The sequence below is a fragment of the Bactrocera oleae genome, chromosome 4 (assembly GCF_042242935.1).
Source record: "Bactrocera oleae isolate idBacOlea1 chromosome 4, idBacOlea1, whole genome shotgun sequence".
In the NCBI taxonomy this organism is placed as follows: domain Eukaryota; kingdom Metazoa; phylum Arthropoda; class Insecta; order Diptera; family Tephritidae; genus Bactrocera; species Bactrocera oleae.
Window position 1 is genome coordinate 13,926,777 of NC_091538.1, and position 17,850 is coordinate 13,944,626.

Here is a 17,850-nt window from a genome sequence, read left to right on the forward strand (position 1 = left end):
GCGGGTCCTCACCAATTGCTTGGTAGTTTAAAATTGTTACGCCAAAATTTTTTCACGGGTCCTATAAAACAAATACTGTGGTTTGGGTCGTCTCAGAGTAAAGCAACAAAATATACGAATATTTGCAATTTTGAGTTACCCGCTTTTAAAGTTAAGCAATTCTCAAAATCAGCGCATTGCTGGCTGATGCGGTCAAATTTACTATCGATTGCTTGGCGTTGTGTTGTGTGCATGGTTAATTACCGTCTGTCCGGTATTCCGGCGATTTATTCTTCGCAGTATTTGCGTAGATAAGCGCGAATGACACTGCGTATGGGAAAATAGCGCATATCATTGTCGCTATAAATATGGCGCACGGCCTTGCTTTACTTTACTTGTTTTTTGGTATTTTTTTCGCATATCGTGTGACCAAGCAAATAAATACATCGATAACGTCCATCCATTTGTACGCCTGTCAGACGCAGTGATATATATCTATGCAGTACCAGCAGCAGCAGCAACCTAAATATCAACAAAAACAAAGTGTTTGGCTAGCCATGACCGTTGGCCCGCAGCAGTCAGCTGACCCAAGAGCAGAAGTGCTAGTGTGTGTATGTATTGCAAGTGAGCCTCGGCCTGCTACCCACACACAATTACTGTAGGACATATATGTACATAGGTATGTATGTAGGTATAAGCATTCGAATATATTTTTAAGTAATATCATAATGGAGTAAGGAAGCTGCAAATTCAGATGCTCCCAACCATATAATTTTTAGGTCTAAAAAAATATTATTGCATTGCAAATAATATTTAATATTTCTTATCAGGTGGCAAGGCCACTAAACTATAGTTTTGTAAAATTAGTTTTTATAAATGGTTAATTTTACCAAAATAATTAAAAATTTGTATTTTGTTTATTTAAAAATCTTGAGTAATTTAATAACTTCTCACCAGGTGGCAAGGCCACTTAACAATAGTTTTGTAATATAAGCTTTTATAAATGATTCAATTTGATTAAATAATTCAAAATTTGTGTTTTGGTTATTTATAAGTCTTGAGTCATTTAATACGTGTGGCAACCCTGATCAAACCTGTGCTATAACATTAAACTTTTTAAGTAACATTTTTAAGTTTAAATATTATCGTATTTCAATTGCTAATTAAAATTTTTCATCAGGTGGCAAGGCCACAAAACAATATTTTTATAAAATTAGTTTTTATAAACAATTAATTTTAAACTAAATAATTCAAACATTTTCTTGTCTTTATTAATAAATTTCGAGGCATTTCATAAAGGTGGCAACCCTCATTTAACATCAACCGTTCAAAAAATTTCAGATCAGAATCAGATTCATCTCTCGTACATAGTAGCTTGTTTGTTTTTTTGCTTGTCATTAATTTTTAAGCAATTTACTTAGGTGGCAACTTCATTTAATAAGATATTGATTACACATTTTCAAGCTTATTCTGCCTTTTGCATAAATTAAAAACTGTGCTTAAATCTGCATCTTTCCAACAATATATTATTGCAAAGTTTAAATTATTTATTTATTTTGTTTATATACATATGTACATATAAAATATGGTATTTAGTTGCCATATATAATTATATTTTATTCTAATACATTCCCAAATAGTTCGCACTGCTATCGATTTGCAATATCTTAATATGATTTTATTTTTTTAGAATAATAAGCATTGGAAAATTTAATTAAGATGGCAACCATGCTAATATAAGTATAATTATATTTCAACAATATTAAAGTTATCAAATTTTTCTCTTAGTACTTTTTTTTTAAAATATAGTTAGGTGGCAGCACCATAAAATAACTTTTTTTATTAAAAATCTTCAAGCTCAGTGCACTTCTTCCATCGCACCAGTTCCATCTACCCTACATTCCATGTATATACTATTTAATTAAAATACTTACATATGATAGTGGCAACATCGAACTTTTTGTACATATTTTTATGTTTAAAAAAAGCTCTGAAAAAACCTATTAGGTTTTTAATTTTTAAAATTTTTCAACTATTTTTTAGATCTTTACCTTTTTTGACGTAAGGTGGCAGCACCATAAAATTTTTTTTTCTCGCATATCTACCTTTCTGTGTTTTACTTAATTTCCGTATTAATTAAGATTTATTTAATTAATTAAATTAGTTGGCAACCTTTTATTTTTTTCCTTTTTTCAATCATCTCTACAGTAGACATTTTTAAATGTACCCACGAAAGATAAGCTGCACAATGGTTTTAAAGTTTCCTATTATGTGGTTTTCTATGTATATATATATATATATAATATGATATATACATTGTTATATAATATCTTAAAAAACTCTACAACAAAGTTATGACGCTGTTCAACATATAGCTAATCACATCTCTGCGTCCGGTTATCGCGTGTGCGTCCAGCTGCCACGCCCAACGAATGCCGCAAACAAGCTGTCAACAACACGCTTATAACCCTCAGCCACTGTGGCTACTAACATTTGACCCTAACGCATGCGACTCCGAAAGGCTTCTGTGTATGTAGGTGTGACAAGTCAGTAGCCTGCTCGCAATTCGGTTGTTTAGCATTCACTGGTATGCGAATAGCTAAATTCGTCCATTTCATATTGGCAACCTCAATTTCCAAGTGTTTGTGCAAAATGAAATTTAGCAGCCGCTCCAATACACTTATATAAAAACAATAGAGAGTTTCTGTTACAAATGTGCGTGTGGCATACCACAGAAAATAATAATAAAAAAATTCGCCCGAACGCGTAAACTGAAGCCATAACCAAAAAGGGTTTACGACTATACCCCTTTACCGCCTACAACGGCACTTAGTTAAGCGCCTAGCGGCATTTTGTCGGAACATATGAAAAATAGTCTTTAGATGTCTGTATATTAGCAAATTTCAGCTGGTAATAGCTTTCGTAGCTAGTTGCCGTAGGGATTAAGGCGCATTGTGGCAAGAATTGCGGTTTTTTCTTTATGCAAATAAACTGTACGACAGATTTGAGTGTGTGGTAAGTTTTGGACTTTTGTAAGTTTGAGTTAGTTTTATAGTTTTGTAGGGTATGAAGAGTACAAAGTCGAGGTTTGTAAGAGACAGGGTTATGGGTTTAAAGAACGACGAAATTAAGATTGAAATTTTAGGCCTAAAATGTCAAAAACAATAAGACGAAGAGCATGCCGATATAACAAAATGTGTCTCCAAATGTGCTATATTGGCTTATATATTATATTTATCTAATATTTCATATCGTTAGAAGAATTACAACCGAGTTATAAAGCAACTTGAAACTGAAAAATTAGTGCTTATGCCTTAAGATAGCTTAGATAAATATAAAAAGAACCTTTCATTTAATCTATTACCAATTTAGGTATCCTTAAGAAATACTACTTTAATAGATCAACTAATTGGGGTAATTAATATGTATCTTTAGATAGATATAAAGACAGTCCGTAAGTGAGTCACTTACCAATTTTGCCATTCTTAACAAATACTTATCAAATAGGTCAATTTATTGATTTAATTAGGACCTAAATTGAACCAACGTGCTTGGTGTTCAAATCTAGTCGAGTTAGCTCGAGTTAGCTCAGAAAACATTTACACATATCTGATAGCCTTAAATGTCAATACAAGAATAACAACTATTGTAATATACTCCCCATTTCACAAATGAACCTTTTTAACAATATTTTTTTAATTAAATACTAATTGTGCAATTAGTTAATCGCTCTATTGTGCGGTAAATTGAATACAATTAGTAACTAAATTGTAAAAATTCCTTTCAATGCTAATTTTTATTATGTTTCCCACGAAGTTTGCAACACCTAGAAGGATACGTCGAAGAAGCTATAGAGTATACGAGTATGACTTGATTCAGCCATATCTGTCTGTCTTTATATACGCGAACTAGTTTCTCAAATTTTAAAATAATGCTATTAAATTTAGCACACGTTCTTTTCTTTCCAAAAAGCTGCTTATTTGTCGGCATCGCCGGTATCAGACCACTATAGCATATAGCTGCCACACAAACTGAACGATCGATAACAAGTGCTTGTATGGAAAACTCTTTTATTTGGCGAGATATCTACAAGAATTTTGGTATGGATTATTGTCTAAGACAATTGTGTAATCTCCAAAGAAATTGTTCAGTTCGAATTATTATAGCATACAGCTGCCACACAAACTGATCAAGATCCTTTTTCATTGATTATTGAATTTTGTTTTCCAGCCAGGTAGCAACTCTCTACGTTAGTATTTTTTTATATTTTTTCCTTCGAAATTATTTGCGATTATTAACATGCATTACAAAATATTTTTTTTTTATTTAGAAAAACTTTGCAACCCTAGCTTGCTTTTTATATTATTATAACTTGCTTAAAGTACATTTATATTCGAATAACCAATTTCTTTTTATAATGCCACTTACATGAAGTTTTATTTATTTACTTTTTAGGATTTTAATTATTTTTAGTTCACTGTCAATGCTAAATTTCAAGATTTTCATTCAAGCAAACTCTGTATTAAAATATTTACATAACCATTTATTCATATTTCTTAATGCCATTATCGAATTCTAGGTTAATATGCTTGTAACTCGATAAGTGGAAATCCTTGAGCTAATAACAAAAGCTTAAAGGATTGGCCGAATTATTAGTTTTTCGCTAACATAACAAACACAAAAAAGGCTTGTCATTTCACAATATACACTTACATACACACGTATATAGACATATTTACAATTTAGAATGGTGAAAAGCCTTCCACATATGTTTACAAAAGTAAATGAACGTAAAAAGTTGATATGCCAATCAGAGCGAATCAAGTTATTAAGCGTTCAGGCAAACATATTCCATAAATATTAAATTCACACCCTAAAAAATTTAGAATACATATTAATAATAAAAGATTGCACCTACTCATCTGACTATCCCTAACTAAACAGTTATTTGACATAGTAAATGCACAAAAAAAAAATCGATAGTCAACAAAAGTAGGACGGATAATCAAAAAAATTTGGCGAAAAGTTAAACGAATGGCGATTGGTAGTAGCTTAGTTGTTACATTGACGAAGAAGGGTAATAAATATAGTCAAATGTCACGAGTCATATAGCACAAAGAGTGAAAACAAAATACTCGTATTCGTATATAAACATCGCTTTTTGAGCATTTAGCTTTAGCTAATAGATTATCACAAAGCGCAAAGTTTATCCAAAACGAGTATACATCACTAAACGGCTAATGCTCGTAAGCAGTTGGTTGAACTCAAAGAAAATTTGGAAAGGACTTTGTTGAGGATTGATTGAAATGTGATTGGATAGATGTAATCGGATCGCCTTAACAAATAATTGTAGGATATTCTTTTGTCTGAAAATACTTCTGATTAAACACTCCAAAACAAAAAAGTATTTCTAACGAGAATTTAATAAATTTAGAATTGCCATCATATGAAGTTTAAGCAACCGATTAAAATAGTAAAAGTTTAAAGCACAAAATTCCGGCGCAGACCACTTTGTTAAACCATGTCTTATATATATAAATTTGAGGAGCTTCGATAAGTCAATGTGACACATGAAGCTAACGCAAGTCCTAACCTTAGTAGGTGTCCAAACTTAGTAGGAGAAAAAGAAAGTTCCGTGGGAAAATTATATACTTTGGGTAAAAGGATGTGTGCAAAATTTCAGATCGATATATCCAAAACTGAAGGACTAGTTCGCGTATATACAGATAGACAGGCAGGCAGACCGACGGACATGGCTAAATCGACTCAGCTCATATGCAAATCTTTTAGATATATATTTTATAGGATATATTATATCCGACGTTTCCTTCAAGGTGCTACAAGCTTCGTAGCAAACTTAATATACAGTATTCAGGGTAAAATGATTAAACTCGATCTGCACCAATGAGATTTGCTTAAATCAACTTTATTCTGAACTATTGACTGGGTTCAGTGTTAGTTGATAAAAATATATTTCAGCTTATTCATCCGCATTAAGATCACCTGTAAGAGTGAATATACCTAAGTTTTAGATTCCTACCTTTATGTTCAGTTTCCATGCTTGAAGCCAGCCGAAGAGTTGTAATTGGTTCGAATTCAGAATTCATCACTGAATAAATCGATCTGCTTGAAACGAGGACAGATAAATCTACATATGTACCCTTTGACTAAGAGTTTCAAGATTCAGTTTACCAAATTCACCGTGTTCATTTTAGGTAGATATAGAGAATAAAAACAGTTTTTGTTCTCAAAATAAATATTTTTTCTTTTTAAGTAGTTTCTGGCTTTTTATATTTGTATCGTCCACATATATACTAATTCCAAATGTGCAGTATAATTGTAGTACTCTAAGCTCTTTTAAGTTCACTGAGCATAAATGTCCAACTTTTACAGTTACACTAAATTATTTATAATAAAACTGAAGTTTTTTTATTAAATTGAGTGCTAAAATAATTTTACGTCTATTGAAGTAGCAACACTGTGTCATCTCTTAAAATATTAATATTATTTCCGTGAAGAAACAACTAAAACAATTTTACTGCGATTTTTTTAATCTTGCCTTTCAATTCAGTAGGCCGTAAAATTGGAACAAATTTTAATTATAGCTAGACGAAAGATGGCTCCACTGGAAGATGCATGTATGTATGTATATACATATATACAGATATAAAGGGTGTTGTTTTCGATTTATATACAATATATATATAGAATTTCCTACAGTGATAGCCGTCACAACAGCTGTCAAAGTGCAGCTGTAAAAATTTGGCATTCATATTCAGCAAACTCTGGCAAGTCGCCACTGAACTTATATATACGATACTTTTTCTTTGCATGAATATAGAGCCTACGTTACCGTTATTGGTGTGCGCTAAAGTCTAAGGTTTTGCAGCTTTTTGCTTCCCCACTCAATAACAATCTATAACCTCCAAGCGGTGAAGGGTTATTGGGGTTAGTCCAACAAGCCAGACTGCTGATGAAACCGTCATTTTATGGTGATTGTGGTATTGCTTAAGTCAAAACAAGAAATGTAATTGCAATTGATCGTCTGGGCAACATGATATGACGCCGTTAGATTTTTTTTGTCGGGGTTCGTTAAGTATAATCGTGTACTTGGCGAGGTAAAGGCGCCTACATTAGAAAAAGTGAACCAAATTTGTATCGACAGAAATGTCTTCATAAGACTTAGTCGGTATGGACATATACCCGAAATTACAACAGAATAAATCCCATAAATATGCCAAGCTATTGTCCACTTTGTTAACACTTTCCTGCTTTATTTTAAAAAAAGCGCAATGCTCCCAAAAGTCTCACCCTTTATATTATATGTACTCGTACATACAATATATATAGAAACAAGTATAATACGTTATGTAAGTATGTAAATAAGGTAGTTGTATGCAAGTATTCTCATTTGCACACTTTACGCATGATTTGTTGTTGTACAATAAAAGCGATTTGCTTAAAATCATAGATGCGCAATAATTTACGACCGATGACCATGACATGAGCAGCAGCAAATAAATAAAAGGATACGAGTTGGAATGCGCAGCTGACGGGCAGCAAATATAGCTTTTATGCCGCATAGACTCATTGCAATTGTTGTTGTTGTTGCATTTGTTTGTTTGTTATTATAAAAAAAGTAAAAACTGGTAAGCAAAGAATTATATAAAAGCAGCAGACATGTGGCAGGCTGCCACGGGTGTGGCAAGTATGCTTCAAGCCGGATTGTAAACGTGGCAGCCACCAAGCTGGCTTTGCCAATTTTTTCTAGACATGCAATGGGTGTACACCAACGATAGCAGGCGCACAGCTTAAGCGTTTACAAATATGCATATGTTTGTGTGTGTGTGTGAGTGTATATGTGCGTGGCAAGATAGTTGACTCTGGCTCGGAATGTTGTGCGTAGCGTGTTCTTATGTATTTATATATTTATTGCACGGTAGCAAACATTGCGTATTTTATTGCCGAATGGTTATAGCACGCATATACACATAAACACACATATACCATATATATATATATATATATATATGTATATATACACACGCATAACTATATTTGTTATTGTTTTAATGCTGGTAGTCACTGGTGAAGCGTTTTATTTATTCGGTGGCTTAATTGGCAATCTGTGTAGCCAATATTTGATTTGTGGCCAGTGTGCTCTTCGGTTGGGCAGACAATACTTCGATATAAACTGGATGTTGGTCCCCAGCTCGATTTATATACTGTGTTGGTTTTAGAGCAAATTCAGCTAGATTTCAAATAAGAACGAGTTTCAACTGTTTGTCATAGTCAAGTGCGTGACTACCACGCTTTGTGTCTTGGGTTCAATTCCTAGCTATGGTGAATGCTTGAAATAAACAAAAAAAATTGTCTACAGTTCTCATTCAGTATTGACCAAAGAGTTTTTGAAATTGATTTTTCTACAAAGGCGTCGACGAAGAGATATAGCTCGTGAGTGCTGATTTTAAGAGTCACTTCATTGTTACTAGCTGTTACTACGCCAAAATATTGACCCGTTTCGAAACTCACAGAAAGCAGTCATATACCACAGAACTCACTTAGTAGCTACTGGATTCCAATCTTGGTCTAAAGTTATAGAAAATAAACCTTTCCACCTTCTGCCGTAAAAAAAATGGCAAACTTTCGAGTAAAAATTTGGCTTGAAAGAGCTGCTATTAGAATACAAAATCCTTATCGAATTGGATATGCCCACAAATTCTAGAATAACTTAGGTCAAACAACTTGAAAACGGCCAAATATATATTTGTATATACATACATATTTACCTATGGAAGACTGCAGAATATTTCCCTGATTATTCTCGGGTCGATCTTAATGAATTCAGTGTAAATCAAAAATCGAAAATTATAGTACTGTACGATTGTTTTTCTGAGGATTCCTTAAATTTTACAGAGACTTCTACAAGTCAATATAGAAAGAAGCATGCACTTTCAGCGACTTTAGAAAATTAAAGATTTTTCGTGTTTAGCAATTCTTAGACCTACACCATTTATCAACTCTCAAGTTGTTATTTTCCTTTCGTGTCCGTTTAGTTCCTTCGCTGGTCAGCTAATTTAATTTATAAGTAACCTTTTCGTTACAAAACGACTTTATGTTCCAGCATTTACCTTTTTTATACTCTCGCAACTTGTTGCTACAGAGTATAATAGTTTTGTTCACCTAACGGTTGTTTGTATCACCTAAAATTAATCGAGTTAGATATAGGGTTATATATATATAAATGATCAGGATGAAGAGACGAGTTGAAATCCGGGTGACTGTCTGTCCGTCCGTCCGTCTGTCCGTCCGTCCGTCCGTGCAAGCTCTAACTTGAGTAAAAATTGAGATATCTTTATGAAACTTGGTAGACATGTTTCATGGTACCGTGAGACGGTTGGTATTGCAGATGGGCGTAATCGGACCACTGCCACGCCCACAAAACGCCATTAATCAAAAACAAATAACTTGCCATAACTAAGCTCCGCAATAAGATACAAGACTGTTATTTGGTACACAGGATCACATTAGGGAGGGGCATCTGCAGTTAAATCTTTTTTTTTAAGTGGGCGTGGTCCCGCCTCTAATAGGTTTAATGTGCATATCTCTAAACCGCTAATGCTATAATAACAAAATTCACTGGAAGCAAATGTTTTTAGCACTTCTATTGACGGTGTGAAAATAGTTGAAATCGGGTGGCAACTCCGCCCACTCCCCATATAACGGTACTGTTAAAAACTACTAAAAGCGCGATAAATCAAGCACTAAACACGCCAGAGACAATAAATTTTATCTCTGAGATGGTATAAGATGACTTTATAGGAACCGCGTTCAAAATTAGACAGTGGGCGTGGCACAGCCCACTTTTAGATGAAAACCCATATCTTGAGATCTGCTTAACCGATTTCAACCAAATTCGGTGCGTAACGTTCTTTTCATGTTTCTATATCATAGTGCGAAAATGGGCGAAGTCGGATTACAACCACGCCTATTTTCCATATGACACCATTTTAAATACCACTTGATTCTTTCACTTTCCACTATGCAAATCAAGCAACAGTGATTATATCGGGGTAAAACTTTGCGTGAATAATACGTTTAAAGTATGCCATCTTGCGGCCAAAAATTGTCTAAATCGAACCAAAACTGTTCAACCCCTAAGTACTAAATATGTGGACCCCAGTGCCTATAGTTGACCTTCTACCGAAAATATCAGTCAATCCACAAAGAAATCTCAAACGAGTATACCATTTGACTTTGCGAGAGTATAAAATGTTCGGTTACATCCGAACTTAGCCCCTCCTTACTTGTTAATCGTTGTTTTTATTACAACTTAGCTTAGTATCTCTTAAATCCTGCATAATAAAGTTAGATCCGCGGTCTAACTATAAGCTTGTTTCTAATTATGCATAACCCGCTTAAAGAGTTTTTTACAACATTCAGCCAAGAATAATAACATATACTCAGTCTGCTTTCTAACCGCCACAAAGAATTCTAACGCAAGACAAAATTATCATAATAATATAAGCGCAAACTCGACAGTTAAAAATGTGAGTCTGTGAAGAAGTGAGTGGCTAAATGATATCAATCTTCCTACGACAGCCGCACTTACATAATCGAAACGGACCTTTATTTTTAACACACCATGCATCGTTAACTCTGCAGCATTCCTTAAAATTAAATTATCTGGAAGGACCAAATTCCTATCGACTAAACTGGTTTGATAACTACTAAGTATACTGCAGTCTAGATTCCTTATTCGATAACATATTTGACACGCTTTCAGATTCAAAAGTGGTTTCAAAAACGTGACAATATTGGTAATGTACTCGGTAGTAGTACTCATGAAAGTTCAGGAGGTATGAAGGGTATCCGAAAACAGAAATAAGTAAGCATTAAAAAAAAACTATAAAAACAGACAATTCTAATATAATTTCACTCAATTTCGCCGTTATTTAATGTGAATGGCTTTAAAAGCTTGGCTCGCATTTTTTTCCATTGTCCATTATCTACCTGAGCAATTAAATATTCTTAACCGATTTCTTTATTTAATTAACATATATTTCTTTTCTATGCTTATCGACTTCACTTTTCAGTCATTACGGTCAATAAAAGGATTTTTATCTTTGCTTACCTTTTTCCCGCCAGCAAATGATGTTGCTTTCGTCTAAAATCAAATTAATAACTGTACTTCATTCGTTATCTGAAATTGAAACACAATAATGGAAAATATAAGTGAAAATAGAATTTAATTAAACTGAAATTCTACGAATGTGAATTAAGTCTAGTTTTGCGCACTTAATTGGAAATGTTGAGTATAATCAAGGCAATCGTTGCTAGAAGCTAGAATACCACAAATGTCGAATTTTATAGCTACATACTCGTATGCGTGTTTAAACAATATGTTGTTCATGTAGGCAATCGACACACAGTTTGGAGATTTGAAAATTTAAAAAACAAAACATATTTCAGATAGCCGAAAGTTAGAGGAAATTGCAGACATAAATTCATATTTACTAGAAATCAAAACATACATGTAAATATGTTAGCTTCTAGGTATAGAAGCTGTTTATGGTATCTGAACATTTATCTCTAATACACACAATAGGCTAAAAAGAGGCGAATCGAACACACAACTGTTATAAATTACTTATACTATTAGAATCAAATAGCGATTAAATAATAACCGATTATGCCACATTCATGAGCTTCAACACGTTGTTTACATAATTTTGTAACATTAAATTCAAGTGGAGAAGTGAGAGTGAGTGTTTTTGGTTTTCCGAGTCTTTTTTATGATTAGAGTGCAAAGAGTTCCAATAAAGCGGGCAGAGCTGTGGTGAATTGAAGTTAATTAGATTTATTTAATTTTTTTTTTTAATTGTCAATAATCAAAAATGGTGAATCGAAGACGGCACGCTTAGCTTTCATATCATATACTCGTACACATGTACAAAGATTTGAGAGAAAAGGTTAATATAATGCTTTAGTTTTTAAGTAATTTCATCGAGTTGACAAACATAAAAACTTACTCCAGAAATTACATTATACTTATGGTTAGGGCACTACTACGACTAAATGGGTTTCTGATCAATACAGTAAACTAGCTGAAAATTTATCGTTACGAAAAAGTGTTTCCTAATAGAGGTCGTTAATCAAAGTGCACAGTCAAGCCACAGATGTATTTCTGACGAGTAAAATAATTTCATGACGACTAACAGACAACAATACCTCCAAGGAGATATAGAAGACTCGTGAACATAAGAATATTATAAATAAATAGACTAGATATGATTACAGGATTATTCAGAAGACGTCAGGAATAATCTACTTTAAGGGACACATCTAGCGTGAAATTTTGAAAAAAATATATTTTTTTGGGATAGTTTATTTCCTCAAATAGATTTCGAGTTACAGCCATTTAAAGGGTGGCCGCCCCTTTTGTCAATTTGAGCTTTGTTTTGGGCGCAGGACTGTAGGGAGAATATCTGCTAGTTTAACGAGAATATGGAATAAGGTTTCAACCACGGAGAAGGCCGAAATCACTTCAGCTTTGGAGAACCTTGTTTTTAGCGCCGTCGTATAACTCAAAATATAGTAAATTTTTATTTTATTTTATTGTGTATTTTAAAACAATCGATACAGTAGTGGTTTTTTAAGACGTTTTTTAGGCTGTCCCTGATAATAAATGTTCTCGGTGCTGCAAAAACTAAAATATTTTTTCTGTCTTTCCGTCATTTAATATTTAGACAGAGCAGCTATGGTCTAAGTAAAATGGGATCGGAGGTCTAGTAAAAATCATCAGTTAAAACATTAATAATTGCAAAAATAATATCCATTATCTTATTTCATTTTTTATAAATAATAATTTTCATAACTAAACAAAAAATATTTTTGTTGTAATCGCACATTTCAGTATCAATTTAATCGCCATTAAATTAGTCTCTCACGACTTTAATAAAATAAACGCTAAATATGCTTTTTAGCTGATTTATTTCCGCGACTTACACCAGCACACGTCTATGATGCTTCATCTCTCTTTCAACTTTTTCTCTCAACTAAAATAGATTATGTATGAGTTTATGTACGCTGAGTTAGAGCGGGATTCAGAATATTGAATTTTCCATTATTTAGAATCGTGTCAACATTAGCATTAGCAAGCGAGTAACGTTAATATTTCATAAGCTTGCTTTACAAAGATTTTATATACTATACTGTACATAAATAGTAAATTATGAAAATAAATACTAAAAAATAAAACAAATACTATTCAATAAATAGTTGAGTGGCTGATGTGAAAAATGGGAGGCATAAATAACAGGAAATCTTTAAAATATTTGAAAAAGATATTGAATTTATAAAAATAATATAGGTTTGTCTTTCTTTATTAAAAATTTATATTTTAAAAATTCTCAAGTTCCTTGAGATAACTTGATATGGTTAAATTTGGTTAAACTTCCAAGTTCCAAAGGAACTTTAGTATGTTCCAAACATATATAGCGGCATTAAACCGATAAATTAATTTAGCGTATTCGCTTTCGATCTTTCCAACGACAGCTAGGACCTAGTTCTTCTTGACTAGTTTCGGAAACCACTGCCAAATTAAAAAAAAAAAGTATTTTTAATCTTAATACCTCTATGTCCAAACTAGAGACATATCATAGACAGTGCAGGCTCCTAGATAGCTATAAATAAATTTCTCGATCACACCAAGAGCCGGCTCATCGTTTCTACGCTTTTGCAACCCAGCGTGAAGAGGTTAGGTTAAATGGTCGATGCTAACAGAGATCTCACTTGAACACTATTGTGTTACCTAAACCGCTTTAAGCCTATCATAAATTTGTTGAGACGGCCAAAGTCAGTTTCGACTATGTCTCGTGGTTCGCCGAAGGCTATGCCTCCTTTCTGTACTGTCGCAATTGAATTTAAAGTTCGTAGGTGGGATATCACCTTTATTTCGAAATTTTCGAACTTAAAAACTGATAACCTAATAATCGAAAGGTTATAATATCTTCTAAAATCTTGTATTAGAGTAATTTTTAAAATTTGAAACCGATATTTCGACGAACAGTTGCCCATAAAATACCTTAAACGCTCTCATTAGGTAGTTGTAAGATCTCTAGTTTTCTAGTTTCGGAATATATACAACGTATTGGTTTTCTGATAAAATGTAAAATTTGTTTAGCACTTGAGAAAAATTATGAGGTTTTCACACCAAATCGATAATTAAGTTCGCTTTCGAAATCAAAAATTTTGGCTTTTGAGCTCCAATAAATTTTTCAAGTTCTTAAATCCTTCTTTTTTGAAAGCATTTGAACTGTAGGTGCAAAAATTAAATTTGTGGCAATGAAAGACCTCCGCAGCATTTATACTTGTAGTATCATCTATTATACATACGTACATCCATTTGTAGTATATTTTGTCTCATAACTTGTTCAACACTTCTGTCATCGTCATTATTTTTGTGTCAGCATAACTGCCATTGCATTTCTATCATCTCAACTTTTTCTATTACCCATAAATTGAAGAAAATCTGCTTGCATGTGTGTGTGTGGCCTCTGTGAATCTCCGCAGCATCTTCTCAACTACTGCCTTACCTACATCGCCTCTAGCGTTGGGCATCATCGAGTCTCTTTGTTTCTATGGACTTGCAAGTCATTTGCATTTTAACGTGTTTCCAAAAACTTGTTATGTCCATATATATACATTTTGACTTCAGCTCATCATGCTGGCGTACATGCAGATTTTTTGTTTGTCAATTTCTTGCTATTTAAGTCGACATGACTTTAACTTTATGGAATTTCAAATAAGAAATATGCTAATTCGAACAAACTTAGTCCGTATCTCGCTAAATACATATATATGTACATATTTATAAATTTGGCGACACTTTGTAGTATAAATTGCAAAAATATATTTTTAAAGTGAAACACTTCAAATAAGATGGTAATCGAAAACAAATAATAGGATATATTGACTAAATTTGATATAAATTAATGTAAAAAACAGCTTCACTCCATTTTTTCAGCATACCTGAGTCAAAAATAATTTAATTTGGTTTTCACTCCGAACAAAAATAGCTTTGACAGTGTGCGCTGATGAGTGCTGAGACAAAATCTTCTGCGGAAACTGAAAAATTATTGAACACCTTCATTCATTAGTCGTTTCCCCACTAGGCCATTGAGTTATAAAAAGAAAAACAATTATATATTCGAAAGCAGGAAGTATATAATTTTCCTAAAAATAAAATAAATAAAATTAAAGTGAGCTGTCATTTAAAATTTACCATACGATTTTAAAAGAAGGAAATCGAGTCATAATGAATTTCCGACGACCGTGGTCATTGCTTACTTTCAGCATTGCCAATGTGATCTGATGTGTAATCTGTGAGGTAAATAATATAATCACATTCATCGATTTGAGAATAAATAACTCAAAAAAGACTGGGTAGGGATCTCCTATATCTTAGAAAAAGTAAAACAAGCCACATCCAACATTTCTAGTAGTCTAAGGTATAATGGGAAATAATAAATTTCAAAGAATAATACATTAAACTGTCTCATATAAATCTCCTCTGTTAATGACGGTAAAATCGCAAAAGTTAAAGAAACAGTGCTTGAAAACCAAAAAGAGATAGCGGAGAGCCCTAACATAACTTATGGCTCGACTCAACACCGTTCAGTTAACATTTTTGGTATAAAGCGAGACAATGCTAGTCTCGTACCAAACCTCTCACCTAATAGCGTCAAACGATCAATAGAGGAAACTACTTGGTCTTTTTGATTCAATCGTAAACGACCGGATTTGTGGATAGAAAATTTACGGATTTGCCATCGTTTTTGAAAGTTTATAACTCGTTTTCATTTATTGAATCACAAGATAGATTTTCATAATTGTAAGCAGTGATCTGTGGGTATCTGTCTAAACTTGGTCTAAGTATAGCCCCAAGAAAAGCCAAAAGTACTGCTAAAACTACGTCTAAGTTCTTCCAAATGTTTTTATTTTTAGAGCTTTTCATTTGCCTCTGGCAACTTTTTCAACTAAAATAAAGTTGTGTTCAGAGTTTAAAAATCAATCAGCAAAAAGATTGGCAAACTTTGTTTGTTCGAGCAATGCCGTCATTATTTCTTTATTATTAATTTTCTTTAAAAAAAAAGTAGGCAGTAGCATCAAATAGTAATAATAAATAACAAAAAATGTATTACCAATGTGATGACAAGCAAAAATCCGCTACGCACAAAAAACGCGAATATCGCAAGCGCCACCCACAGGCTTCACAGCCGACAACCAACTGCGGGGCAACAACAAAAGGCCGATAGCTATTAGGCAAACTTAGGCAATAAAATTCACGAGACGGCACTGGGACGTATCTTTATGGGTTTATATATATTTATATGTATATATCTCTGTGATGTATATGTATGTAGTTATATAATATATATGTCGTTTTGTCTAAGAGTTAATAAAAACAACAATAACACATTTTAATAAATATGTTATTTTGCACATCATCATGGACCAACGCCATAACCGACGCTTATGGAACAACTTAGTCATCGCCTTTGGCGTCAAAATAGCACGAACGCTGAGGCTTTATTAGCTTGCCGCATGAGTGCGTGTGTGTGTGGCGGGCCGAGCGGATACAAGCCGGCTAGTAAGTATATTAAATATTATTATCAACATTATTGTAGTTCATTAAACAATTTAGCACGCCGTCATGATGCGACCGCAACGCGACAAGCCAACGTTGAGCAGGCAGCATATACATATACTATGTGCGTATGTGTATCTGCGAGCTTACCGACGCCCGGCATGTATGCGGCGCGTTGACCAACAATAAAATTGCGGCAAAACAGATTAAATAATGGAGCTCATCAATGTAGTCTTTGTTTTTGTATTTTTTTCTTTCTTTTTATTTTCGCTGCAGTGTTTTTCCTTTCCGCTCGCTTGTTCCTGGCGTAAGTAACTAAGTAATTTCGTGAGTGCGTGCGTGTAGCTGATTTTTTGTGAACTTTGCCGCAAAGCAGGAGTATGCAGGCTATCTACTGTTGCTGTTGTTGTTTTGTCATTTTGCTAGTCACTTTAAAGCACATTTAGCATTTAAACGCAATTTTTCGTTGCTTCGCACAAGTGGCAGCCCTGCCGAGTGCGTGTCCGGCAACAATAATTTTTTTCATCTAGAGCAGCTCATAATCCAGTCGGTCTTACAGCTCGCTCTTGTACATACATGTATCCAATCACTGAGCTCCCTCATCAATCTCATCACTCGCAGCCGGGACCTGCGCTGGAGCCACCGCTGAGCCTCGTGCTACGCTCTGCAAGCTTTATACTTTGTTTTTGTAGCTTTAAGTGTTTTTCATTTTCATTTTCGCAATTTTAATGCGTAGCTTGGGGGCGTGTCGCCTCGGCGATTTTGTTTATAAAGTTGTACCCATTCATAGTGGCGTTGAAAAATTGTCGGATTTTTTGATTTATTTTCAAGTGCGTGCACTTAATGTGCGATTAATAGCTTTTGAGGTGTTGCAGCAGTTGTTTTTATTTTCCATATGAAAAATTATACGAAAGTCTTCGTTGAAGGTCTGACAGATTTTAGGTGCGGGTAAAACGTGTTGTGGGCGTGCAAGCATTGATACGCATATTGGCCGTTTAATGAGCAGTGATTATGCTTCGTAATTAATGTTTAAAGCTATAAAAATTGGGCGTGCATAGCTACAAGTTTTTAAAATTTTATTTTACTTTTATTTTCTTATGAGTAGTAATGGAAAAAAATTCAATTAAAGTTGATTTTGGTTTAAAAATAGCAAACAAATTTTGATTACTCAAAGTGAGTAGATGCCGCATATTTTCGGAGCAAAATAATTTTCGGAGTTA

The 17,850-nt window shown here is 33.6% G+C and overlaps 1 protein-coding gene across 4 annotated transcripts in view; it reads right to left on the reverse strand.

Moving 5' to 3' along the window:
* Positions 1-17,850, reverse strand: part of Pgant9 (polypeptide N-acetylgalactosaminyltransferase 9) — a 193,447-nt gene that overhangs the window by 122,371 nt on the left and 53,226 nt on the right. For all 4 annotated transcript variants that reach the window (XM_036375293.2, XM_070108611.1, XM_036375290.2 and 1 more), the window contains one exon: positions 11,114-11,182. The gene's annotated coding sequence lies outside the window, so the exon portion shown is untranslated. The remainder of the gene's footprint in view (positions 1-11,113; positions 11,183-17,850) is intronic.